Below are 26679 nucleotides of genomic sequence, written 5' to 3'. Positions count from 1 at the left end.
GAGCACTGGAGCTTTATATCTAACAGCTTCAGCTTTAACCACTGACTTCAGATCTTTAAATCTCAAATCCAGACAGCTCTGAAGCAAGAGATTCATTAGTTTGGTTTGGGTCAGGGCCTATCCCTAGACTAACTATTTGTGATAAAGAGGGTAGGATCACTTGAGAACTATGAGAATGGGGAAGTAGTTTCCAGAAAAATGAGGGCAGTGGGACAGGGCAAACAATAAGAGATGTCTATTATACCATCCCTTCTCCCTTTCTTCTTTTCTGTGACCTTGGATCAGTCACTTAAACTCTTTACAACAGCCATTTCTTCAAACTATACAATGGAGTTAATGGAGTTAATAATAATTTACTTCAGGGGCTCCTGTGTGGCTCAGTCAGTTAAGCGTCTGACTTTGGCTCAGGTCATGATCTCACAGTTTGGGGATTTGAGCCCTGCATCAGGCTCTGCGCTGACACTCAGACCCTGAGCCTTCTTCGGATTCTGTGTCTCCTTCTCTCTCTGCCCCTCCCCTGCTCATTCTCTGTCTCTCAAAAATAAATATTAAAAAATAATTTACTTCATAAGGTAGTGGTGGGTATTAAATGTGATGATCTATAGAGTTTGAAATCTCATGAAAACAATGCTGTAAGCTGATGATAAATGACTGCCCCTTGGTCCCTTTTACCTTCATTCCCTGTGCTTATCTGGCCCAAAGTTTTTTGCCTGTAGGAGCTTGTCTTGCCACTCCAGGTTGTTAACTGGCTTTTTGGCATTACCCTAGTCAACTCTGTGCCCGTAGTTTCTACCATCTTTCTGAGTCGAAGGAAGAAGTTATTAGTGTCAGATAGGTTTTCTTGGATAGTTTTAGAGTAAGTTATTTATTATAACTAAATGAATTATAATTATAATCTAAATAAAAGCAGTGGGCTTATTTTGTAATGGTAGCATTGAAATTCAGCCCCTGCCCCTTTCTTTCTTCTTATAATTGTTTCAGAGTACTACTGGATTTTGTGAATTGAAGGTAAAGGGCCTATAGAGATTTCTACTCCTTTTTTTTTGTATTAACCAGGAATCTTTTGATTCAAGTCAAATTAGGTTAAGCAATGAAGGACATTTATTGCCTCTGAATACTTCATAGGTAGATTTTAGCTTCAGGAATGTCTCTTTTTCAGGACTCAAATGATGTGATTGGGTGCTGGTTTTTCAGATCTGCTTCTTTAGTATGGTTTTTCTCCTGAGGTAGATAATTTATTTTGATTGTAGGATGATTGCCAGTAGCTTCCATCTCTATTTGTTCAGATGCAGTGGGAAGCAAAAATCTTTTCTTCTGCCCTTCAAATAGAGTTTCTAACTGATTTAGCCAACTCAGATTATGTGCCCATATATGAACCAATCACAATAGTCAGAAGAATAGTATCATCATAAGCTTAGGCTTTCATCATGTACTCCAGTCTCAGTTTGGGGGGTAAGACACCTTATATCAAGATATATTAGAGTTGCACGAGGGAGGGGTAGAAATTGGAGGTCAGTTATCATGAGAAAGGGCAATGACATGCTGGGCAGTCCCAAATAGTCTCTACTACATTAGGTAGAGATTCCTCATCAGAAGAATCCCAAGTAATGATAGTTTATTCTTTAGATTTTTTGGAAATGAATTTTTTACTGAATTGTTAAGTTATCTGACACTAGACTTAAAATAAGTATTGCCAACTAGTTGCCAAAGACTGACAGCTTAAGACTACAACTGGGATAACATCTGATCCTTTGATGGAAGGATGCCTGTAAGGTGCTTTGCCTTTAATGTTAAATCTTTTTTTAATGTTTATTTATTTTTGAAGGAGAAAGAGATAGAACATGAGCGTGGCAGGGGCAGAGAGAGAGGGAGGTACAGAATCCAAAACACAGAGCCTGATGCGGGACTCGGACCCACGAGTTGTGAGATCATGACCTGAGCCAAAGTCAGAAGCTTAACCGACTGAGCCACCCAGGCACCCCTAATGTTAAATCTTTGGGTGACATACTGAAAATTTTCCAAATTCCTGTTCATGGATCAGCCACATCAAAACCAAATACAGATTCTTGCAGGCTTCACCACAGCCCTGCCATATGAGAATTGGAGTTGGGAGATATAAGTATGCTGAAATTTGTGTTCTTGACAGGGCCTAGGTGATTGCATAGCCAGATTTGGGAAGAACTGAATAGTTGCCAAGTAGCCAGACATTATGTCTCCTGCATATATCTCATTTGGGTATCTACTGTGAGGAAAACAAAAATAAACCAAAGTAGGATTAGATAGAAACAGTTGCCTCCCATTTAAGAAATTATTTTCTCTTTTTTAAAATAAGGTTTAAGAAAAAACAGGTTATATGAAGGAGAATGAGCATTTTCTGAAAAAGTTGGTTTTGTTTGATCTGTTTTGGGAGGGGGGGGAAGAGAATGAAATTCGATAACGAATCCAAATGAAGTGTTACCCTCAATCATCGTGGTAACTCCCTAGTACCTTGTCCCTTTGCCAGAAGGAAAGGACCTGCATTTTCTTAGGAACTTACGAAGAAATTGTTAGTTGTGAATAGGCTGTAAAAGAATAGTTTACTATACTTAAAAAACAGATTTTGTGGGGGGTGCCTCAGTGGCTCAGTCAGTTAAGTGACCGACTCTTGATTTTGACTCAGGCCATCATCTCACCGTTTGTGATTTCAAGCCCCTTTGTTGGGTCCTGTGCTGTGCTTTTAAGCTGTATCTATTCTAGGGGGTAACATAGTGGCTTGGATAAAGATATAGGTGGGTTCTTTTTCCCCCCTGACACATGAATTTTGGATGAGGGACCAAAAGCCAGTAATAATCATTTTTATAAGACTTTGCACATTCAGAGGCACCTGGATGGCTCAGTCGGTTGGGCGTCCGACTCTTGATTTTGACTCAGGTCATGACCTCGTGGTTTGTGGGTTTGAGCCCCACATTGGGCTCTGCACTCACAGCACAGAGCCTGCTTAGGATTCTCTCTCCCTCTCTCTGTGCCTCTCTCTCTGTCTCTCAAATAAACATTAAAAACAAAAATTATTCCCACTTTGTAAATGAAATTAAACCTTAGAAGAGGTAAATGCATTTGCTTAACAGCACATAGCCAGTAAATGGCAAACTCCCTGTAGTATAGTGGAAACACCAGAGTTGTAGACACCAATGCCACAAAGAGAAGTGTTTCCATAGCACTTAGGAGGATATGGATATATATATATATATATATATATATATATATATATATATATGTAGAATACACTAAATGAAAAATATTTAAATTGAAATGTATGGGAATTGGTAAATAATGAAGTGGGAAAGATGAGATATGAAATAGTAGGGAAAAGATCTTAATAAGTATTTACTGACTGGTTTGGAGGGGAAAATAAGTCCTGTAAATTTTATCTTAGAAGCAGTGATCTGTAACTTGACTGGATGAGGGATGGGAGCCAGTTCTTTGACTAAACCTGCACTGTATTACAAGATTCAAATAGCTACCTGCTAAAATATATCTTTGTTGGATTTGACATGCCTGAAAAATGAGTGTTGGTAGGCAGTCTAAGCTGTGAAACATGTTGATCTGAAGTAGAATAAAGTGCATACTTACAGTGGTGTTGATTGATAACACTATTGTGTACATGATTTAACAGTAGACAGTAGTAATGTTTTCCTTAATTGATGTGAAATAATATATGGGATGACTTTGAGAAAATGTTCAAAAAAATTGATATCCCTGTGTTTGGATTACCATCTTATAATGGAACTGAACATTTTTCAGGGGCTGAGGATGGGATAAGGGAGGTGCAAGAGAACATTTAGGGTGATGGAAGTGTTCTATATCTTGATTGTGATGACAGTGGTGGTGTTTACACACTGTGTTTGCCAAGATTCATAGAACTATAAACCTGAAAAGGATGAATTTTACTTTACATGAATTATACTTCAATAAAACTGACTTTTAAGAAAGGGGAAAAAAAACTTGGTGAACGTATTAACCCGTGACAGAACTGCCATTTACTTGCTATATTCGGTAATATATGGCCTTTAAAATATGAAGGATGTGTGTCTATGTTTGGCTTTACCTGTGTGTATGTGTGTGTCACTGGGGAAGGACCTGTGCTAACTGGACTTTGAAGTATAAAGGTTGGAAAACAACTGATAATATTTGTGACCAATGATAAAATTAGAGCTTTTAGGTGAAAGCTAAAAGAATTTTGGAAAGTTGTATCTGTCACCCTGACCTTGACAACTTCCCAGGGCCTAAAGACTTTTCTTGTGAGGTTGGTGATGACATTGATAAATGTGATTTTTCAATATTATATGATGAAATGTGTCAACATTTGGAAAAACTCATAATGCAGTGAGCCAATATTTTCTAAATGACCAATGCATGATGTTATAAAATCATTTATGAGTTAAAAAGATCTGCTCAAAGTGCAAGATAGACCAATACATTTTAATGTTGCAAAATAAACATAAAAGATTCCAAATTGCAACTGACCTTTAGGAAATACCACTTGTCAAATTTGGTTTTGTAGCAAAGAATTTCCATAATTATCTGAAAATGCTGTAAAAATACTCTTGGGGCGCCTGGCTGGCTCAGTCAGTAGAGCATGACTTTTGTTCTCAGCGTTGTGAGTCTGAGCCCCACATTTGGTGTAGAGATTACTTAAAAATAAAATCTTTTAAAAAATACTCCTTACTTCTTTAACTCATAGCTATGTGAAGTCAGATTTTCATACTTCTACCAAGACAGTGTATTCCAACAGATTAAATGCAGAATTAGTTGAGAGCTGTCTTGTAGTTAGCCAAAATAAATTTGTAAAAATGTAAAGCAATGAATTTCTTCTTATCAATTAAAAAAGTTTTCATGGGGTGTCTGGGTGGCTCAGTCAGTTAAGCGTCCGACTCTTGATTTTGGCTCAGGTCAGTGATCTCACAGTTCCACGATTTCGAGCCCCACATTGGGCTCTGTGCTAACAGTGCAGAGCCTGCTTGGGATTCTGTCTCCCTCTCTCTCTGCCTGTAGCCCCCCCCCCCCCCCATCTCAAAAATAAATATAAATAAACTTTAAAAAAATCTTCAAGTTTTAATAAAAAAGTTATTTTTATTAACATGTAATGGATTTAAGAAATCCATTCTGATGATCTTTTAATGTATGTTAAGTGTGCTAAGACTATTCACATTTAATGTAATTATTAATATGTTAGGGTTTTAAGTCTTTCATTTTATTGTTTTGTGCTTCTTTTCCTGTTCTGTGTTCCTGTTTTTTTCCTTCTTGCTTTCTTTTGGGTTATTTATATGTTTTTTTAGGATTCAATTTTACCTTTTGTGTTTTTTATTATATCTTTTGTGTAGTTTTTTTAGTGGCTACTGTTCTAGGGATTTCAATATTCGTACTTAACTTTTCAATCTGCTTGGAGTCAGTATGCTGCCACTTCATATGTAAAGTAAAAACCTTACCACCAGTTGGGCCCATTTATCCTCCTCTTTGTTGTAGTGTCTTACGTTATTGCAGCTATAGACGTTGAAAACCCCAACGGAAAATGTTATGATTTTTGCTTTCAGCTGTTAAACCTTTTAAAGAGCTAAATAGGAGAAGAACAGATGTCTTTCATTTCTCTTACTCTTCTTTCTTGCCTTATGTTCCAAGTTTCCTTCTATCATTTCCCCTCTGTCTAAAGAACTTCCTTTAGGAGTTTGTTTGTTTGTTTTCCCTCCAAGTGTAGCTCTTTTACAGCAGTCAGGTCAGCTGGCTGTGAGTTCTCATATTTTTCTTCCTGTTAGAATATTACTTCATTTTCATTCTTACAGGTTGTTTTCAATGGCTGTAGAATTGACAGTTCTTTTAGCACTTTAAAAATGGTGTTCCACTTCGTTTCAGTTTTCACATAGTTTCAAGTGGGAAATGTAGAGTTACCCAGTTCAGTCTTCCGCTGTAAGTAAGGTGCCATTTTTCTCTGGTAGTTCTCAAAGTATTTTTTTTTTGTCTTTAGTTTTCAGCATGTGTCTAGAAGTGGATTCATTTGGGTTTATTCTGTTGTGGTGCTGTTAAGTTTCCTGAATCAGTAGGTTTGTGTCTTTCTGCAAATATGATAAGTTTTCAACCTTTGTTTCTTCAAATATTTTTCCTGCACCATACTGTTTCTTCTGTTCTTTTGGGACTCTGATGACACAAATATTCCCCCTTTTGGTGTCATTCCACAGGGTCTTAAGGCTTTGTTCATTTAAAACTTTTTTTTCTCACTGTTGTTAAGATTGCATAATTATCTTCAAGTATACAGAGTCATCTCCATGCTGCTGTCAAGCTTATCAAGTGTGTTTTTTATTATAGTTAATTGTGTTTTCCCATTTTAGAATTTCCATTTAGGGGGCGCCTGGGTGGCTCAGTCGGTTAAGCGTCCGACTTCAGCTCAGGTCACGATCTCACGGTCCGTGAGTTCGAGCCCCGCGTCAGGCTCCGGGCTGATGGCTCAGAGCCTGGAGCCTGCTTCGGATTCTGTGTCTCCCTCTCTCTCTGCCCCTCTCCCATTCATGCTCTGTCTCTCTCTGTCTCAAAAATAAATAAACGTTAAAAAAAAAAAAGTAAGGTATAAAATTTCCATTTAGTTCTTTCTTTATTGACTACACTGTCTATCTTTTCATTAATTCCAAGAGTGTTTGGCCTTATTTTTTGGAGCATTTTAATAATAACTGTTTTAAAAATCTTTGTGAGATCATTTTACCCTCTGTGTTATTTTGGCATTGTTATCTGTGTTTTTCTTTTTAACTTTTTGTTTTGAAAAAATTACAGATTCATAGGAAGTTGCAGAGAGGTCCAGCACAACCTTCACCTTTCCCCCAGTGGTTACATTTTACATAACTGTAGTACAGTACCACAACCAGAAAATTGCAATTGATTCAATGTGTGTTTATAGTTCTGAGCCATTTTTTTCACATGTGTAGATTTCTATAACCATTAGAAGACATAGAACTATTCCATTACTGCAGAGATCTCCCTTTTGTTACCTCTGCATAGTTATTACCCATCCCTCCCCCACCGCCCCCCCCAACCCTGGCAACCAGTAATCTGTTAGTATAGAGATGGAGATCTCTATTTTATCATTTGACAAATGTTATTAGAATGAAATCATACAGTATGTGACCTTTGGAGATTGGTTTTTTCACTCATCATAATGAGTTAGGTGATTTTTCACTCATCACCTAACATACATTCAAGTCGTATCTTTCAGTAGTTCGTTATTTTTTATGACAGTATTATTCCATGGTATGGATAGATTATGGTTTGTTTAGTTTTTCACCTATTGAAAATATTTTAGTTGTTTGTCTTCTTTGGCTATTAGAAATAAAGCTGTTATGAGCAGTCATGTGCAGGATTTTCCATGGACAGGGTTTTCATTTCTTTAGGATAAATACCCATGGGTACAAATGGTAGGCCATATAATATTTGCTGTTTTTCAGAGTGGCCCTACCATTTTATATATCCACCTGCAGTGTATGAGAGTTCATCTATATCCTCATCAGCACTGGAATTGTAACTGTTTTCATATTAGTTGTACCAATGGATGTGTAATGATATCTCATAATGATTTTAATTTACATGTATTTAATGACTAATGAGGTATCTTTTCATGTGTTTATTTGCCATCAGTATATCCTCTTTGTGAAATGTCTGTTCATAACTTTTGCCCATTTCTGATCAGATAGTGTTTTATTGTTGAGCTTTGGGAGTTCTTTAAGTACTCTGGTATGTTTGGTTTACAAGTATGTTTTCACAGTATTTGCTTGTCCTTTCATCCTCTTACTTGGATCTTTGCAACAAAGCAAAAGTTGTTAAATTTGATAGTCATTTTATCAAAAAATTTTTTTCTTTTATGGATCATTCTTTTTTGGTCCTGTCTCAGAAGTCTTCAGTAAATTGTGGGTATCAGATATTTTACCCTGTTTTGGTTTTTTCCCCTAAAAACCTACTGTTTAACTCAAGAAGATATGTGCACCCCTATGTGTATTGAAACATTTGCAGTAGCCACGATATTCAAGCAACCCAAGTGTCCATTGATAGATGAATAGATAAAGATGTGTGTGTAGACACACACACACACACACACACTGGAATGTGACTCAGACATAAAAAAATGAAATCTTGCTATTTGCAACAACATGGATGGTTCTAGAGGGCATAATGTTAAGTGAAATAAGTCAGTCAGAGAAAGACAAATACCATATGATTTCACTCATGTGTGGAATTTAAGAAACAGAACAAACCAACAACAACAAAGACAAGAGACAAACCAAAAAACAGATGCTTAACTATAGAGAACAAACTCACCATTCCCAGAGGGGAGGTCGGTGGGGGGGTGAGTGTAATAGGTGAAGGGGATTAAGAGTACATTTAACCATGATAAGCACTGCATAATATATAGAATTGTTGCACTGTATTGTACACTGGAAACTAACACTGTTTGTTAACTCTACTGGAATTAAAATAAAATGGAAAACAAAAACACTTAATGTTTAATGTTAAAATCTGTGGTCCAATTTAGTTAAGGTTTTGTAGGAGTTATGAAGTTTAGGTTGAGGTTTATTTTTATGGATATTCAATTATTCAGCAACATTTGTTGAAGAGGCTACCTTCCTCCATTGAATTGCTTTTGTACCTTATCAAAAATCATTTGGCTATACCTGGTGTGGGTCTATTTCTGAGCTTTCTATTCTGTTCCATTGATCTATATGTCTATCCTTCCATGAATAGCACATTGTTTTGTTTTGTTTTTTTAATTTTTCTTACTGTTTATTTATTTTTGACAGAGAGAGAAAGAGAGAGACAGAGAGAGAGAGAGAGACAGAACATGAGTGGGGGAGGGGCAGAAAGAGGGAAACGCAGAATGTGAAGCAGGCTCCAGGCTCCCAGCCTTCAGCACAGAGTCCGATGCGGGGCTTGAACCCACGGACCACGAGATCATGACCTGAGCCGAAGTTGGACACTCAACTGACTGAGCCACCCAGGCGCCCCACACATTGTTTTTTATTAGAGCTGTATAAGTCTTGAAACTTGGATGTAGTTTTTCTTCCATGTTATTCTTTTATTTTTATTTTTTTATTTTTAGAGAGAGCACGATTGGATCAGGGGGCAGAGGATGGGAGAAAGAGAATCTTAAGCAGGCTCAATGCTCAGCGCAGAGCCTGATACAGAGCTCAATCCCATGACCCTGGGATCATGACCTGAGCTGAACTCAAGTTGACACTCAACCCAATGAGCCACCCAGGTGCCTCATCACATTATTCTTTCTAAAAATTGTTTCAGCTTTTCTAATAAAATTTTAGAAAAACTTGCCTGTATCTACACAAACCTGGGGTTTGATAGGAATTATGTTAAACCTCTGTGTCATTTTGGGGACAATATACCTTACAATATTGAGTCTGCCAATCCATGAACACCATGTCTCTCCATTTATTTAGATCTTTTTTGATTTCTTTCATCAGTGTTTTGTGGTTTTCAGCATAAGTCCTATATGTTTTGTTAGTTAGATTTGTACTTAAATATTCCCTTTTTTAAATTTAAGTTAAATGAAATTGTATTTTTAATTTTGTTTTCTTCATGTTCATTGTTAATGTATAGAAATACAATTGATTTTTGCATGTTGATCTTGTCTTATGACCTTGTAGAATTTATTAATTAGTTCTAGGTGTTTTTGTTTGTATGTTTTTGTTTTGTAGCATCTTTGGGACTTTCTGCATAAGTAATCATGTCATCTGTAAATATGGACAATTTTATTTTTTCCATTCTGATCTGTATGCCTTTTATTTCCCGTATTTGCATTATTGAACTGGCTATGAGTTCCGGAGCTGTGTTTAATAAGAGTGGTGAGGTAGGACATCCTTGCCCTGTTCTTAATTTTTGAGAGAAAACATAATCTTTCACTTTTAAGTCTGATATTAATTTTAAGGGTTTTTTTTGTAAACTTTTTTCATAACTTGAGGAATTTACTTCTAGTCCTATTTTTCTGAGAGTTCTTCTCTTAAGTAAGTATTAGATTTTCTCATTTTTTCTGTATCTGTTGATACCATGATTTTTTTCTTTAGTCTGTTCATGTAGTGAATTATATTTTCTTTTCACTTTTTAACAGTTGAGGTATAATTGACATATAACATTAGTTTCACGTGTATAACATAATAGTTCAGGTGTTTTTATTTTTACTTTTTAATTTTTTTAATTATTTTTTTAATGTTTATTTATTTTTGAGACAGAGCATGAACGGGGGAGGGTCAGAGAGAGAGGGAGACGCAGAATCCGAAGCAGGCTCCAGGCTCCGAGCTGTCAGCACAGAGCCCGACGCGGGGCTTGAACTCACGGACCGTGAGATCATGACCTGAGCTAAAGTTGGACGCTTAACCGACTGAGCCACCCAGGCGCCCCAGTTCAGGTGTTTTTATATACTGTATTGTGAAATGATCACACTAAGTCTAGTTAACATCCATCACCACACATAGAATTTTTTTTATGATTAGAACATTTAAGATACACTCTCTGAGCAACTTTGAATTTTTTTTAATGTTTATTATTTTTGAGAGAGAGAGAGAGAGAGAGAGAGAGAGAGATACCAGGGGAGGGGCAGAGAGAGAAGGAGACACAGAATGTGAAGCAGGCTCCAGGCTCTGAGATGTCAGTGCAGAGTCTGATGTTGGGCTTGAATTCACGAACTGAGATCATGATCTGGGCCGAAGTCGGATGCTTAACCAATTGGGCCATCCAGGCGCCCCAGTCTCTGAGCAACTTTCAAACATACAATACAGTACTATTAACTGTGGTCACTATGCTGTATATTACATCTCCATGACTTACATAACTGGAATTGGTATTTTTTTTTTTGCCACCTTCACCCATTTTGTCCACCACCATCTCTTGTCTCTGGCAACCACTAATCTGTTCTCTGTATCTATGGGGTTTTGTTTTTTAGATTCCACATATATGTCAGATAATATATTTATCTTTCGCTGTCTGACTTATTTGACTTAGCATAATACCTTCAAGGTCCATCCATGTTGTCGCAAATGGCAAGATTCCATTCTTTTTTATGGTAGAATAATATTCCAGTGTGTGTGTGTGTGTGTGTGTGTGTGTGTGTGTGTGTACACAAATAGACTTATCACATTTTCTTTATCCACTCATTCATTGATGGACACTTAAGTTGCTTCCATGTCTTGGCTATTGTAAATAATGCTGGTTGATTTTTTAATATTGAATAGCTCTTGTATCTTTGGAATAAACCTTTGTTGGTTCTGGTGTAAAATTCGTTTTATATATTGTTGAATTTTATTTGCTAATATTTTGTTAAGAACTTTTGTATCTATTCAAAAAAGATACTGGTCTGTAGTTTTTTTCTTTCATACTGACTTTGTCTGATCTGCTACCAGGGTATTATTAGCCGTGTAAATGAGTTTGAAAGTGTTCCCTCCTTTTCTGTTTTCTGGAGGAGATTGCATAGAATTGGTGTTACTTCTTCTTTAAACATTTCGTAGGGGTACTGGGTAGCTTAGTCTGTTAAGTGTCTGACTTTTTTTTTTTTTTTTTAATGTTTATTTTGAGAGAGAAACAGCACAAGGGGGGAGGGGCAGAGAGAGGGAGAGAGAGAGAATCCCAAGCAGGCTCCGCACTGCCAGCACAGAGCCCAGTGCAGGGCTTGAACCCATGAAGCTGTGAGATCATGACCTGAGCTGAAACCAAGAATCACACCCTTAACAGACTGAGCCACCCAGGCACCCCAAGCATCTAACTCTTGATCTATGTTCGGGTCATAATCTCATGGTCCATGGATTCAAGCCCCACGTTGGGCTCTGTGCTGACAGTGCAGAGCCTGCTTGGGATTCTCTCTCTCCCTTTATCTCTGCCCCACCCCCATTTCCTCTTGCTCTCTCTCTCTCTCAAAATAAATGAACATTAAAAAAATTTTTTTTGATAGACTTCTTCAGTGAAACCATCTTGGAAATTTCCTTTTTGGTGAGTGTTACATTATTAAAATTAATAGTAGTATTCAAATTATCTTATTGATATTGGGTTAGTTGTGGTAGTTTGTGCTTTTTAAGGAATCGTCCATTTTATTGAAGTCAAATTTGGATGTAGAGTTGTTCATAGTATTTCCTTATTACCATTTGTATAGCTGCAGGATCTTTATGATATTACCTATTTCACTTTTGATATTAGTAATTTGTGTCTTCTTTTGTCAGTCTTGGTAGAGGGTTGTCAATTTGATCTTGTCAAAGAACTGTCTTTGTTTTATTGAATTTTTGCTTTTTTCTTTCTGTGTTCAATTTTGTTGATTTTTTGTTGCCTTTATTGCTTCCTTTCTTATGGTTTGCTTTAGGTTTTTTGTGTTCTAGTTTTTTGAGAAAGGAATGTAGGTTTTTCAAAATCATTTTTCCTTTCTAATCTGAGTATTTAGTGCTATACATTTCTCTTCCAGCATTGCTTTAGCATGTTCCACAAATTTTGATAGATTGTATTTTTATTTTCATTCAGTTCAGTGTGTATTTTTATTTCCCTTGAAGCTTTCTCTTTGACCATGGATTATTTAGAAATATTTTATTTAGTTTGTAAGTGTTTTGAGATTTACCTACTATCTTTCTATTATTTGCTTTAATTTGATTACATTTTAGTCAGAGAACACACACTGTATGATTTTAATTTTTTTTTAATTTTTTTTTCTTTTTACATTTATTTATTTTTGAGACAGAGAGAGACAGAGCATGAACGGGGGAGGGTCAGAGAGAGAGGGAGACACAGAATCTGAAACAGGCTCCAGGCTCTGAGCTGACAGCACAGAGCCCAATGCGGGGCCCGAACTCACGACTGAGAGATCATGACCTGAGCCGAAGTCGGTCGCCCAACCGACTGAGCCACCCAGGCGCCCCAGTATGATTTTAATTCTTATATATTTGTTGAGGATTGAGGTATGGCACAGGATTTGGTCTATCTTGGTAAGTTTTCTATGAGCACTTACAAGGAATGTGTATTTTGCTCCTGTTGGGTGGAATGTTCTAAAAATGTTAGTTAGATCCTGTTGGTTCATTGGTGTTGTTGAGTTCTTGCTGATTTTCTCAATAGTTCTAACAATTGCTGAGGGAGGCATATAGAAGTGTTCAACTAAATTTATGAATTTTTATATCTTTTCATTTTTATCCACTTTTGCTTCACATATTTTGTAGCTGTCTTGTTTAGAACATACTCATTTAAGATTGCTATGCCTTCTTGATGGATTGTCTCTCTTATCATCATGTACTTTTCTGTTCTGTTCTTAGTAATTCTCTTTGCTCTGAAATCTAATTTATTTCACAATAACATATCCATCTCAGCTTTCTTTTGATTACTGTTTGCATGGTATATTTTTTCTTATCTTTTTATTTTTAACCTACCTATACTGTTACATTTGAAGTGAATTTCATGTCTGGGATTCATGTTTCGTTTATCAGTTCTGACAATCTGTCTTTTAACTTGAATTGTTGCTTCAGACCATTTATATTCAATATAATTGTTACTTTAGAGCTTGAATGTGCTGTTTTTTGTTTTCTGTTTAATCTCCCCTTTTTTTGTTTTTCTGTTTCCCTTTTTTGCCTTCCTGTGGACTACTTGAACATTTACTATTTTATTTTGATTTACCTATAGCGCTTTTGTGTGTGTTTCTTTGTATAGCTTTTTAATTGGTTATTCCAGGTATTAAATTAGACATACACCGTGTCACATTTGATTGGTGTTGACATTTTACTATTTTGAGTGAAGGGTAGAAATCTTACCCACTTTATGTTCCCTTATTTTCCCTGTTTATAATCTTTAATATCACCTTATATACATTCAGAAACTAGGTAACATTATAATTGTTGCTTCAACTTTTAAGAAAATGAAAGCGTATTGTATTTTCCCATATTTTTACTCTTTTCATTTGTTCTTCCTTCCTGATAGCCCGAGATTCTTTCCTTTATCATTTTCTTTTTATTTAGAGAATTTATTTTAACTGTTATTTTAGGTCTGCTCATAACAAATTGCTTAGTTTTCTGTTATCTCACAATATCTTTTTTTAAAAATACGTTTTGTTAATTGAATTATAGTTGACACACAGTGTTACGTTAGTTTCAGGTGTACAACATAAGTGATTTGACCCAACTCTACGTTATGCTTACCATAAATGTAGTTACCATCTGTCACCATACAATGCTATTATTACATTCTATTTGACTATATTTCCTATGCTGTACATTTTATCCCCATGACTCATTCATTCCATAACTGGAAACCAGTATCTCCTTCCCTTCTTCTTTTTTCTTTTTGCCAGCTATAGAATTCTAGTCTGATGGTTTTTTGTTGGTTTGTATTTCTTTGGGTATATCTTGTTAGCTTCTTCAATTATATTAGGTTTATTTTTTTTTTTAATTTTTTTTTAATATTTATTTATTTTTGAGACACAGAGAGACAGAGCATGAACAGGGGAGGGTCAGAGAGAGGGAGACACAGAATCTGAAACAGGCTCCAGGCTCTGAGCTGTCAGCACAGAGCCCGATGCGGGGCTCGAACTCACAGCCCTCACGGACCGCGAGATCATGACCTGAGCTGAAGTCGGCCACTTAACCGACTGAGCCACCCAGGCGCCCCAAGTTTATATGTTTTGCCAAATGTAGGAAATTTTTTGCTTTCATTTTCATCATTTTTAGTTATATTCTGTGTCTTTTCTCCTTCTGGCCTTCCAGTAATACAAATGTTAAACCTTTTGTTACAATTCCACAGGTTTCTGGGTCTCAGTTCATTTTTCCCCTTATGATAGAGATCTAGTCTTAGGAAAATTTTTATAGGAATTAAGAAGATAATATTAGGTATTTTTTAATGTTGTTGTACTACTGCTAACTAAAGAACATATGATATCTATGTTTTTCCCCAAGGGGAAAATAAATCGGTCACTTAAAGGGTAATTTGAAAAACAGCAAACACTGTCTCCCAAAGCAATATCAAATCATCTGAACTTTTTCATTTATTCATACCAAGACAAAGTCTAGCTTGTGTTCATCCATACCTATCCACCTGCTGCCTTTACTCATTTTCTCTTTGAAATTGTCCACGAGTGTTTCCATGGCTTACTAAGATATATCGTTTTCTTGTAACAGCTCTATGTAGTAGTTACTGTTATTATCCTTGTTTTACAGATGAGGGCATTGAGGCTTTGAGGGCTAATATAACATTTTAAGATCATGAGAGACTATTAAGTGTTCTAGAATGGAATATGGCTCCCATGTCCTTCTGACAAGATACTGTTTACATAAAATATTTTTTTTATTTTACAAGGTTAACGTCTCAACTCTGTATATTCATTCTGTTCTCCCTAACATTTCTTGGATCATTACTTAATCATTTATCTTCTATAAAACTATGTGTCTTCTACCTAGCAGTATTCCATCAACTTTAGGTTCTAATCATGCAGGCTTCTAATCTTTCTCATCTCTTTTGGCCATTATTATTTTTTTTAATATTTATTTTTTTTAAGTAATCCCAAACCCAACATGGGACTCGAATTCAGAACCCCAGGATCAAGAGTTGTGTGCTCCATCGACTGAGCCAGCCACACACTCCTTGGCCATTATTTTATTTATTCATTAACTTTTCTTCCTACTGTAAGCTGGTTTTTGCCATTCTATTTAAGGTTGATAATGACCTTTTCTTTTTAATTTTCTGGAGAGTCTCATCCCTGTTTCTTCTCTGGGCTAGATGGTCTATTGTACCTTTCTGTTATAATCTCTTGTCTCAGGTGTCTATGGATATTATAGATGTTTGGTATGTTTCATGACCAGTGCCCACTGCTTTTTCTGCCTGTCTTAGATGAGGGCCTTGCCTTAGTCTTTAAGGCATCCCCCAGACAGGTTACAACAGAGATATACAATAACTTCCCAATATGATCTTACTCTGCTTCCTCTGATTCAAGATGGGGGAAGTGAGAACCCATCTGCTGCCTTTACTCATTTGGAAGAAGTGGGATAAGAGTGAGTGAAAATGTTGCAAAACTTTCTACCATTTGAAGATGGCTTTTACTTAACTGGACATTTGCTTGATTACTCTAAACCTTTGATTGTTTTTCTGAGCTGTTGCAAAGTTGGTTCAGAGAGCTTCTGGGATGTTTTGTTTTGTTTTGTTTTGTTTCTCTGGGGAATGAGAGCTTGGAGCTTCCTAGTCCACCATTTTGTTGGTGTCCGACAGTGACTTTTTAAAAACAACTGTGAAATATATATAAGTGAGACTTAGCATTTGAATTATTTCTGCATGTACAGTACATTAAGTACGTTTACATCATTGTGCAGCCATCATCTGTAATATTTAATTACAAGTTATTTGGCTTCTTTTGCATTTTTCATTCCATTTGACTTTCTTATGGTATTTTACTCTGCTTTTAAGTTCTAGAGTTATCTCAGCTTTCATGATGCTATTATATCTTCCTTTCACCTCTCTGACTGCTTGTCAGCCATTTTTGCTCTGCTTACCTTTCAGATGTTTGTGTTTCCCACGGTGCTATTCTTTACTTTTTTTCCATTCTTCCATTGTTTATACTCACTGGGTAATTGAATATGTTTTCTTGGATTTAAGTGTGTTCTTATGAAATACAAATCCATATCACAGTCCAGTCACTCTGTTGAACTCAAACTCATGTTTTCAACTGCCATCTCATTTACCATAAAATGGTATTCTTCAGGGACCTCAAATTCGTGTATCTAAAATACTTATCTTCTCTTTCCAAAATATATTATCTGCCTTGGTTAATGAAGTCACTACTCACTTAAAATAGAAGATATATAATCATTTTTCTAATCACATATCATTCTTAACCTTTCCTGTCTCTTTTAGTCACTCACTAGATTCTTTTGTTTTTAATGTTCCATTCCTGTTGCTCCAGTTCAGTTCAGACTTTTATCTTCTTGTGCTGGTATTACCGCAGTTTCCTCCTAATTGCTCTTTTTTTTATACCTGTCTCTTCCTGTTCAAATTTATCATCTTTGTCATTGCCAGGCTTTAGTAAAATTAAAACCAGTTATGTCACTCTCTTGCCCCCCAAAATTCCTGTGGTTCCAAATGGATATCAGAATATAAATACTCAAATTCTTAACTTGGTATGTTATCCCTTTAATACACATTCTGTAACCCATCTTCACAACTTTGACTCCTATATGTCCTTCTTCTCACCCTTCCAGGACCAGAGCGTTCTCTTCTCATTTCTGAATTCTCCTTGCCTTTCCTCTCTCTAGATTGCCTTTCCCACCTCCATTTTATTCTTCCTAAATTCTGTTTTTAAGGACCACCTCAAATTTCATCTCTTCCATGAGACCCAAATTGGTTAAACTGCCCTTTCTCTGATCATGTAGTACCTAGTTATAACACTTGTATTATTTACTTCCAGATACAGGAAGTGTTTATTACTGTTATTATTACTGCTGTTTTTCTATGGAGGAGGAGACAGACTTATAAATAATTATAATATAAATACAATAATTCCTGTAATAGCACATAGGAAGTCTTTATTAATATTTTCTCAGACTGTTGGAGAAAGCAGCACAAAGTAAGCAACATTTGAGGCATTTGTATTTAAGTAATGTTCCCATTCCAGCTGGAGAAAAGAGCAGGTTTAAAGGCAGTGGGGTAGAGTGAGCATGACCATTTGGCATATAGCTGGAGCATACTGTGGCCCAAGCCTAGATGCTTGCATATGGAGAAAATGAGGCTGGAAAGGTATAGCTAGAGACTGATTGGAAAGAGCCACTGTATGTTTTACTAAGTACATAGAATATATATGTTTTTTGTACTATAATTGTCTTAGGGAGTATGATGTATGTAGTAATGTCTCACTAGTTAACAGATTTTAATCACATTTACTATCAGAATTTGTTAAAATTTCCTAAGGAAATTCTATTATCATTTTCATATCACTGCTTAATTTTGCGAAATTCCTTCTCTTTTTATATAGTGAAGAAGGCAAAATGTACCCATATATTTTCTTTAAATGGTATATTTTCTGTTACCAAAACATCGTTTCCATCAGACAAATGGAAAGATACACCTCATGGATTGGAAGAATTAGTATTGTTAAAATGTTCACCCTACCAAAAGCAATCTGCAGATTTCAGTTCAGTCTCTCTCAAAATACCAAGAGCAGTTTTTGTTTTTTTTGTTTTTGTTTTTGCAGAACTAGAACAAATAATCCAAAAATTGGTATGGAACCACAAAAGACCTCAAATAGCCAAAGCAATCTTAAGGAAGAAGAACAAAGCTGGAGGTATTATAATCCCAGATTGCGAGATACATACGGCAAAACTATTGTAATCCACTGTAGTACTGTGGCACAAAAATAGAAAGATCAGTGGAACAGATAGAAAGCCTAGAAATAAGGCCATGCCTGTGTGGTCAACTAATCAACAACTAAGGAAGCAAGAATATTCAATGGGGAAAAGACAGTTTTTTCAATAAATGGTGCTGGGAAAACTGGACTGTTTTCTTACACTATCAAAAATATACTCAAAATGGATTAAAGACTAAAATGTGAGACTTGAAACCATAAAACTTCTAAAAGACAATATAGCCAGTAATGTCTTACACATTGGTCTTAGCATATTTATGGAGGTCTCCTCAGGCAAGGGAAATAAAAGTAAAAATAAACTATTGGGGCTACACCAAAATAAAAAAGGAAAAGAAACCATCAACAAAACAAAAAGGCAAGCTAGTGAATGGAAGACGATATTTGTAAATGATATATCCAATAATGGGTTAATATCCAAAATATATAAAGAACATAAAAAAATCTGATTTAAAAAGGGGCAGAGGATGTAAATAGGTATTTTTCCAAAGAAGACATGCAGATGGCCAGCAGTCGCTAATCATCAGGGAAGTGTAATCAAAACCACAATGAAATACCACCTCACACTGGTCAGAATAGCCAGTATCAAATAAACAAGAAAAAATAAGTGTTGACAAGGATGTGGAGAAAAGAGAACCCTTGTGCACCGTTGGTGGGAATGTAAATTGGTACAGCCACTGTGGAAAGCAGTATGGAAATTCCTCAAAAAATTAAAAATACATATACCATATGATCCAGCAATTCTACTGTTGGGTATTTACTAAAGAAAAGGAAAACACTAATTTTTTAAAAATGTTTTTCTTTTATTTTTGAGAGAGACAGAGCATGAGCATGAGCAGGGGAGGGGCAGAGAGAGAGGCACACACAGAATCTGAAGCAGGCTCCAGGCTCTGAGCTGTTAGCACAGAGCCCAACACGGGGCTCAAACCCACGAACCGCCTGATCATGACCTGAGCTGAAGTCGGACACTCAACTGACTGAGCCACCAGGTGCCCCTGAAAACACTAATTTGAAAAGATAAATGTACTCCTATGTTCATGGAATCCTTTTTTGCAGTAGCCATGATATGGTAGCATCTCAAGTTTCCATTGGTAGATAAATGGATAAAGAAGATGTCACACACACACACACACACACACACACACACACACACACACACACACACTGGTGTATTACTCAGCCATTAAAAAGAATGAGATCTTGCCATTTGTGACAACATGGATGGACTTAGAGGGTACTATGCTAAGCAAAATAAGTCAAAGACAAACACTAATTTCACTCATATGTGGAATCTGAAAAAGTGAATGAAAAAACAGACTCAAATACAGAGAACAAGCTAGTGGATTAAGAGGTACAGATTTCTAGTTATAAAGCAAGTCAGATAAAAATTACAGCATAGGGAATTAAGAAAAAAGTTTGACATCAATTTTTTTTTTTTTTTTTTTGAGAGAGAGCGTGAGCAGGGGAGGGTAAGAGAGAGAGGGAGAGAGAGAGAATCCCAAGCAGGCTCCATCCTGTCAGCACAGAGCCCAACATGAGGCTAGAACCCACAAACCATGAGATCATGACCTGAGCAGAAACCAAGAGTCTGACCCTCAACCGACTGAGCCACCCAGACTCCAATCAATCTTTTAATACCAAGGGTTAGCCTGTTTTAGAAGTAGTTTGGTTTTCAGAGAACCTGGTTTTATTGCCAGCGTTTTAATGTGTTTTTGGTAGTTTCTAAAAAAATGTCTAGGTCTAGAATGGTAACCAGTTAGATTTTAAACTTTTACTTAGAAGTGAATGTTTTGTATATATAGTATATCTTCTTTCCTACTGCCATTATATTCTCATTTTTAAAAAATATTTATTTATTTTGAGAAAGAGAGAGCAAGCATGTGAACCGGGGAGGGGGAGAGAGGGAATCCCAAGCAGGTTCCTCACTCATTGTGGAGCCTGATTCAGGGCTCAGTGTCAGGCACCATGAGATCCATGACCTGAGCCAAAAATCAAGAATTGGAGGTTTAACTGACTGAGCCACCCAGGGGCCCCTATATTCTCATATCTTAAATATATTATTACTGATGGATTTAATCTTAAATGATATTATGCATAGGATTCTTATTTTTTGTAGAGAACAAAAACTTGTAAAAATGTTTAGTTGAATAATTTTCTCCTTCTTTTGCTTAAGTTTTGTTATACGATCTTTTGCTCATAATAACAATGCATCTTAGGAAATGTGACATGTTCATTCTTTGGATATTCTTGTAAAATGTTATATTTGTAATTAATTATACTTGCCTTTATGTGTTTATGTGAAAGTACTTCCCCAATGTGACTAGCTTCTTTGAAAATATACTGCTGTATCATTGTTAAGCTATGAGTAGCAAAGAATTTAATTATTGTAATTCTTTGACATTGGTTCCTCTTTTATGTGTCCTCTCTTCTTCAGATCTTAAATTGATGATTAAACTATATATGATGGGCATGTTGTGAAAGCAGAGGGTAGCTTTTCTTCATGCCTAAATAATAAAGTGAAGGAGCAGTAGGACTACATGTTTTGGCTGTTATGTCTTGTAAATTGTTTTTGTACTTGGGGGAATGTTAATTTCTGTTAAGGTCGAGTTCTGATACTAGAATATGGACTGTAGGAAGTGGGGAAGTCTTACTTGTCATTTACAGAACTTTAGAGTGTTGAATAAAAGTCAGAATTCCTTGCCCCGATTTATGGTTGGAGATAGACATTCATTCCTTGTGTAATTTATCTATTGCTTTAAAGTGGAAGCCTGCATACCTCTCCTCCGCCACAGTGTCTTGATTCCTCTTAGCGTCTGTTTTGTATATGCTTTAGATTATGCTAGAATACCTTCTTATTCATTTTATTTTTCTGATAAAAGGCATATAAATTTTGCTTATGGACAATCCTGAAAAGCCATATACCATCTCAAATTACTATAAAATTAAAAGTGTAGGGTTTAGGTCCAAACACCTACTCACCATATAATTAGTGGAGACAGCTGATTTTCCATAAACAAAAGTATGATCAAATTCTGTGGCCAAGCAAAAGTGAGATATCCAATGTTAAAAAAAAAAAAAAAAAAAAGAGGCAGGATTACGATGTTGGAGAAGGGTTTATAGCACAGTGACCTAAGATTTACTCTTAGGGTTTTATGACCACATGACTAAAATGTCTGTTTTTCTCTTTATGTCACTTCTAGCAGTAGTGAGGCTAATATGTAGAACTTTCAAATGTCAGGGAAATAAAGCAAAGAGAGGGAAGTAGGACTCTTAAGGGACGCTTTACATACTTAGTTAATTCTCACAAATCCATTATGAGTTGTAGGTAGTTACTGTTCTCATTTTACAGAGGAGAAAACAGGCTCAGAAAGTTTATGTGACTTGTCCTCCCAACGGTAGCATGCAAATATACTGTTTTTTTTTCTTCAAAATGCTTTTGATTTATTTGAATTCTTTTGACCCATCTGGAATTCATTTTATTATGAAGCATGACTCAAAAATCCTTCATCTGCATAGTTCTGTTCAGTTATACAAACATTTACCAAAGAGTGACACTTTTGTCAGCCCCATCTTTCCCCTGTCCTATTAAATGGGCAGTTCTCTTGCCCTTTCAGTGCAAGAAGTCCTATACCTCATGCATTGGTTAATTGTATTTCAGTGCAGTGACATTTATTGAACCCCTGCTATTAAGTATTTCAGCGAGGATGCTTTAAGTTATAAGAAATAGAAAATCCAATGCACGCTGAGTCAGACAATTCATTCTCTCAGGTATGTGTAGACTGGCTCCAGAGTAGGTTAATTCAGTGATTCAACAAACATCATCAGGGACCCAGGTTCCTTCCATTCTTTGGCTCTATCATTATCATTGTGTTTGGCTTTGTCCTCTGCCAACTTCCCTTGAGGCTGCAAGATGGCTGCTGTTATTTGAGGTGTCACATACAGACATGATATTTTCTCATGAAAGGAAGATACTTCTTTTTAAAAAAATTTTTTTAATGTTTATTTTTGAGAGACAGTGGGACAGAGCACAAATGGGGGAGGAGGGGCAGAGAGAGAGGGAGACACAGAATCCAAAACAGGTTCCAGGCTCTGAGCTGTCAGCACATTCGAGCAGGGCTCAAACTTATGACCTGAGCTTAAGTTGGACACTTCACAGACTGAGCCACCCAGGCATCCCTAGATATTTCTTACATGTATCACTTTCAAGAGAGAAGAAATTTCCCCCAGAATCCTTCTGAAGACTTTCCCTCATGTTCCATGTGCCAGCTTATTACCATCTTCCTGTATTTAAAGTGAACATTGGCAAGAGTAATGGGCCACCATTTTGGTTTAGATTACACTAATCAGAACCATCCTCCTGATGCTGAGGAAGATCTCCCTACTTCTGGGAGCTCATAGTCTTGTGGAGGAAGTTGGGTGGCTTGAACAAAATTGAAGTTAAATTAGGAAGGTAGAAGGGGGAAATAATCGTTGAGGTAGGAGAACCAATAGTCTTACTATCTACTGTGTTATCAGTAAAATGTGATGCTTAGTTCTGGGGCTTAGCTTACTCAAAGCACTTGAAATCTAGCTTGAAGATTGAAGTAAAAAATAAGACACGGGGAACTGTCAGTTTTTATAGGTAGTTTAGTGAAGGTCATGCAGAAGAAAGAGTAGGAGAAAGAGTAGTAGAGAAAACAAGTTTCAGTCCTAGCCAGACACCTTTCTAGTTATAATTAGAAGAATGATTTGTGGTTTTCTGTTAATTTTTTAACAATACAGCTTGAGTTTAAATATACATATTCTCAATTCCTAATTTCATTTTTGAGATATTCAGGATTTTTTCAATCATATTTTTATCATGGTCATGTTATATTTATAACTAGTTAACTAGGAGTTAACATTTTGATTCTGATACAGGTTGCTAGCTAGTATTGGACAAGTCAATATTTCTGATTGCTATTTGTCCTGGCTATAAGATGAAGTGGTTCAACAAGGCAATTTTTGAGATTTTTTTGTGCCTAACATTTAGTAAAAAAACCAAAAAAACAAAAACCCCAAAACAACAACAACAACAAAAAACTTACATGGAGTAAGATTGGAAGCAGTTGCTTTAATATATTTACCAAAGAGAGCATATGAGTAAAATTTAATGTACATTTCCCACATTTTTTAATGTTTCATGTGATAGTAAAAAACAATTTAAGCTATTATAATTTAGTTCTGAATCTTTTAAAATTGGCAAGTATCTTTGGAAGTAGTTGTTTACTATAAACTATTAAAATAATAGTTATTATAAAATATGTTGAGATTATTGCTTTATACGTACAGGCATCTTCCAGACAACTTTAAGGTACTAAAATATTGCCTAAAATTTTTATTGTGTAGTCAGGAGTACTTGGACTACTCTATAGATTAATTTTGGGGAGTAACCCGATGCACTGACATTTAGTATCTAATCTGAGAAAAGTATTTCTTGAATAATGTAATACCTTTGCTGTTTAGCATAAAAATCACTGGCTTAAATGTACATTTTATGCCTACTTGTTCAGGTCATTCTGCAAGGTGCTGTGGGAGAAAACAAGATATTAACTGTGGTTTCTGCCTTAACTTAAAAGTCTTTTTTTTTTTTTTTAATTTTTTTTTCAACGTTTTTTATTAATTTTTGGGACAGAGAGAGACAGAGCATGAACGGGGGAGGGGCAGAGAGAGAGGGAGACACAGAATCGGAAACAGGCTCCAGGCTCCGAGCCATCAGCCCAGAGCCTGACGCGGGGCTCGAACTCACGGACCGCAAGATCGTGACCTGGCTGAAGTCGGACACTTAACCGACTGCGCCACCCAGGCGCCCCAAAAGTCTTTTTTTAAAATTCATATTTGTCTTTTCCTAGAAAATAGTGAATTCACATACTTATTGGTTTGGCTTTTCAGTTTAGATTAGACCAAGCATCAGCTGGCCTTTCTAAAAATCATGTTTCCATATAAAGGTTCTGGTTTTTTTTTTTTTTTTTTTTTTTTTTTTTTTTTTTTTTTCTGTAAAAAGAATTACCAGAAATATTCAAATTGCTTAGAAGAGTCTAGGATATGTATTTTTTTTTTTTTGACACCCATAGTTTTCTTTTCTTTTTTTTTTTTTTTTTAATTTAAACCCAAGTTAGTTAACATGTAGTGTAATAATGGTTTCAGGAGTAAAATTAGTGATTCATCACTTACATGTAACACCCAGTGCTCATCCCAACAAGTACCCTTCTTAATGCCCATACTCATTTAGCCCATCCCCCACTCACCTCCCCTCCAGCAACACTCAATTTGTTATGTGTATTTAAGAGTTTCTTATGGTTTGCTCGGGGTTTTTTTTTTTTTTTTTTTTCAATCTTCTTTTTCCTTCCCTTCCCCTATGTTCATCTGTTTTGTTTCTTAAATACCACATATGAGTGAAATCATATTTGTCTTTCTCTGATGCCGCTTATCATAATACATTCTAGCTCTATCCATGTTTTTGCAAATGGCAAGATTTCATTCTTTTTGGTCACCGAGTAATATTCCATTATACACACACACACACACACACACACACACACACACACACTTCTTAATTCATCAGTCAATGGACATTTGGGCTCTTTCCATAATTTGTCTATTGTTAATGGCACGGCTATAAACAGTTTATTTGAAGATACAGGGCATATGCCCTCTCAAATCAGCATTTTTGTATTCTTGGGATAAATACATAGTAGTGCAATTGCTGGGTCATAGGGTAGGTCTGTTTTTAATTTTTTGAGGAACCTGTTCTCCAGAGTGGCTGCATCGGTTTGCATTCCCACCAGCAGTGCAAAAGTGTTCCCCTTTCACCACATTCTCACCAACATCTGTTGTTTCCTGAGTTGTTAATTTTAGCCATTCTGAGAGGTGTGAGGTGGTATCTCATTGTCATTTTGATTTGTATTTCCCTGATGCTGAGTGATGTTGAGCATCTTTTTATGTGTCTGTTAGCCATTAGGAAGAAATGTATCTTGAAGATAGATGAATTTGCATTAGTGGAGGAGCTTTTTCTTCAGATCTGCACAAACCTGTATATTTTGAAAAGCCAGTATCAAATGGATTGGTCTTTTTAAGCAATCAACAGCATTGGTATTATTACCTGTTTTTTCCATGTTCAGTTTCCAACTTATGCAATGATATATTTTAAAGTGTGTGTAAATTTGACTCTGCTTTCTGGTTTCTTAAGGAAATATTTTAAGTACTTGTGTTCTAAAATAGCTGAGTGATCACACCTGTGGCTTAACACAAAGTATAAAGTCTGCATATCCTCTGGCTTTAATTTTTCCTTCAACCTTTTATGAACATGACTGTACAGGGTCTGCAGAAGGTGTGTCTTCCCTTGTTGCTTTTGTTTTTATTCTTGGGCTCCGCTAAATTTCCCCAGCTAAATAAAATGAAGATTACTTGGGATTATCTGAATATTCCTCCTGCTCCTGCCACAAGATGGATATAACCCGAATAGATGTGTTCCCACTTGAGCATTGATTGGTACACCTTCACACCGCTCTGCACTTGCTGAGATAATATTTAAAAATCCACCTAAAAGTAAAAGCCCTTGTTTGTCCTTTACTAATGGTTGTCCTATAAAGTGCTTCACAGAAAGAGAACTCTTATGAAAATGCAATATATTTTTATAATTAAAAATTTATCTAAATGCAGAATTTATTTTATACCAAACAGTCACTGTTTAGTTACTATCTTGTCAAATATTTATAGTCACAAATGTACACCATTTGTTTTTGATGAGTATCTCAAATAAAGATAAATGTAGGAGGGGGAGTGAAAGTACAATTTCATGGGAAATGGAATTTCTTTTTCTTTAAATTTTTTTTTTAACGTTTATTTATTTTTGAGACAGAGACAGAGCATGAACGGGGGAGGGTCAGAGAGAGGGAGACACAGAATCTGAAGCAGGCTCCAGGCTCTGAGCTGCTCAGCACAGAGTCTGATGTGGGGCTTGAACTCACGGACCTCGAGATCATGACCTGAGCCGAAGTCGGCCGCTTAACCGACTGAGCCACCCAGGCGCCCCGGAAATGGAATTTCAATTTCAAAGGGAAAGGGCATGAGTTGAAGTCTTATGTAGTGAGTTTATAGTGATTTTGCTGCTTCTCAGACTGGGAGAGTTAGAAGGTAAAAAATCTATATGTGAAATAAATAAAAACAATTTTTTTCTTCTTCCCATGTAATCTTGTAAAAGGTGTTGAATGCAAGATGTATGAGAGGACAAACAAAATGTTTGTGTTGTGTGTTATTCTTTACTCATAAAAAAGGAAAGTGTT

General features: G+C 36.1%; 1 protein-coding gene across 4 annotated transcripts in view; it reads left to right on the top strand.

Moving 5' to 3' along the window:
* ROCK1 (Rho associated coiled-coil containing protein kinase 1) overlaps positions 1–26679 on the top strand; it is a 175534-nt gene that overhangs the window by 12933 nt on the left and 135922 nt on the right. The gene's annotated exons all lie outside the window — the stretch shown is intronic.

Source organism: Panthera leo, chromosome D3, assembly GCF_018350215.1.
Source record: "Panthera leo isolate Ple1 chromosome D3, P.leo_Ple1_pat1.1, whole genome shotgun sequence".
In the NCBI taxonomy this organism is placed as follows: domain Eukaryota; kingdom Metazoa; phylum Chordata; class Mammalia; order Carnivora; family Felidae; genus Panthera; species Panthera leo.
Note: the sequence above shows the minus strand (reverse complement) of the source record. Positions and strands in the feature narration are given on the sequence as shown.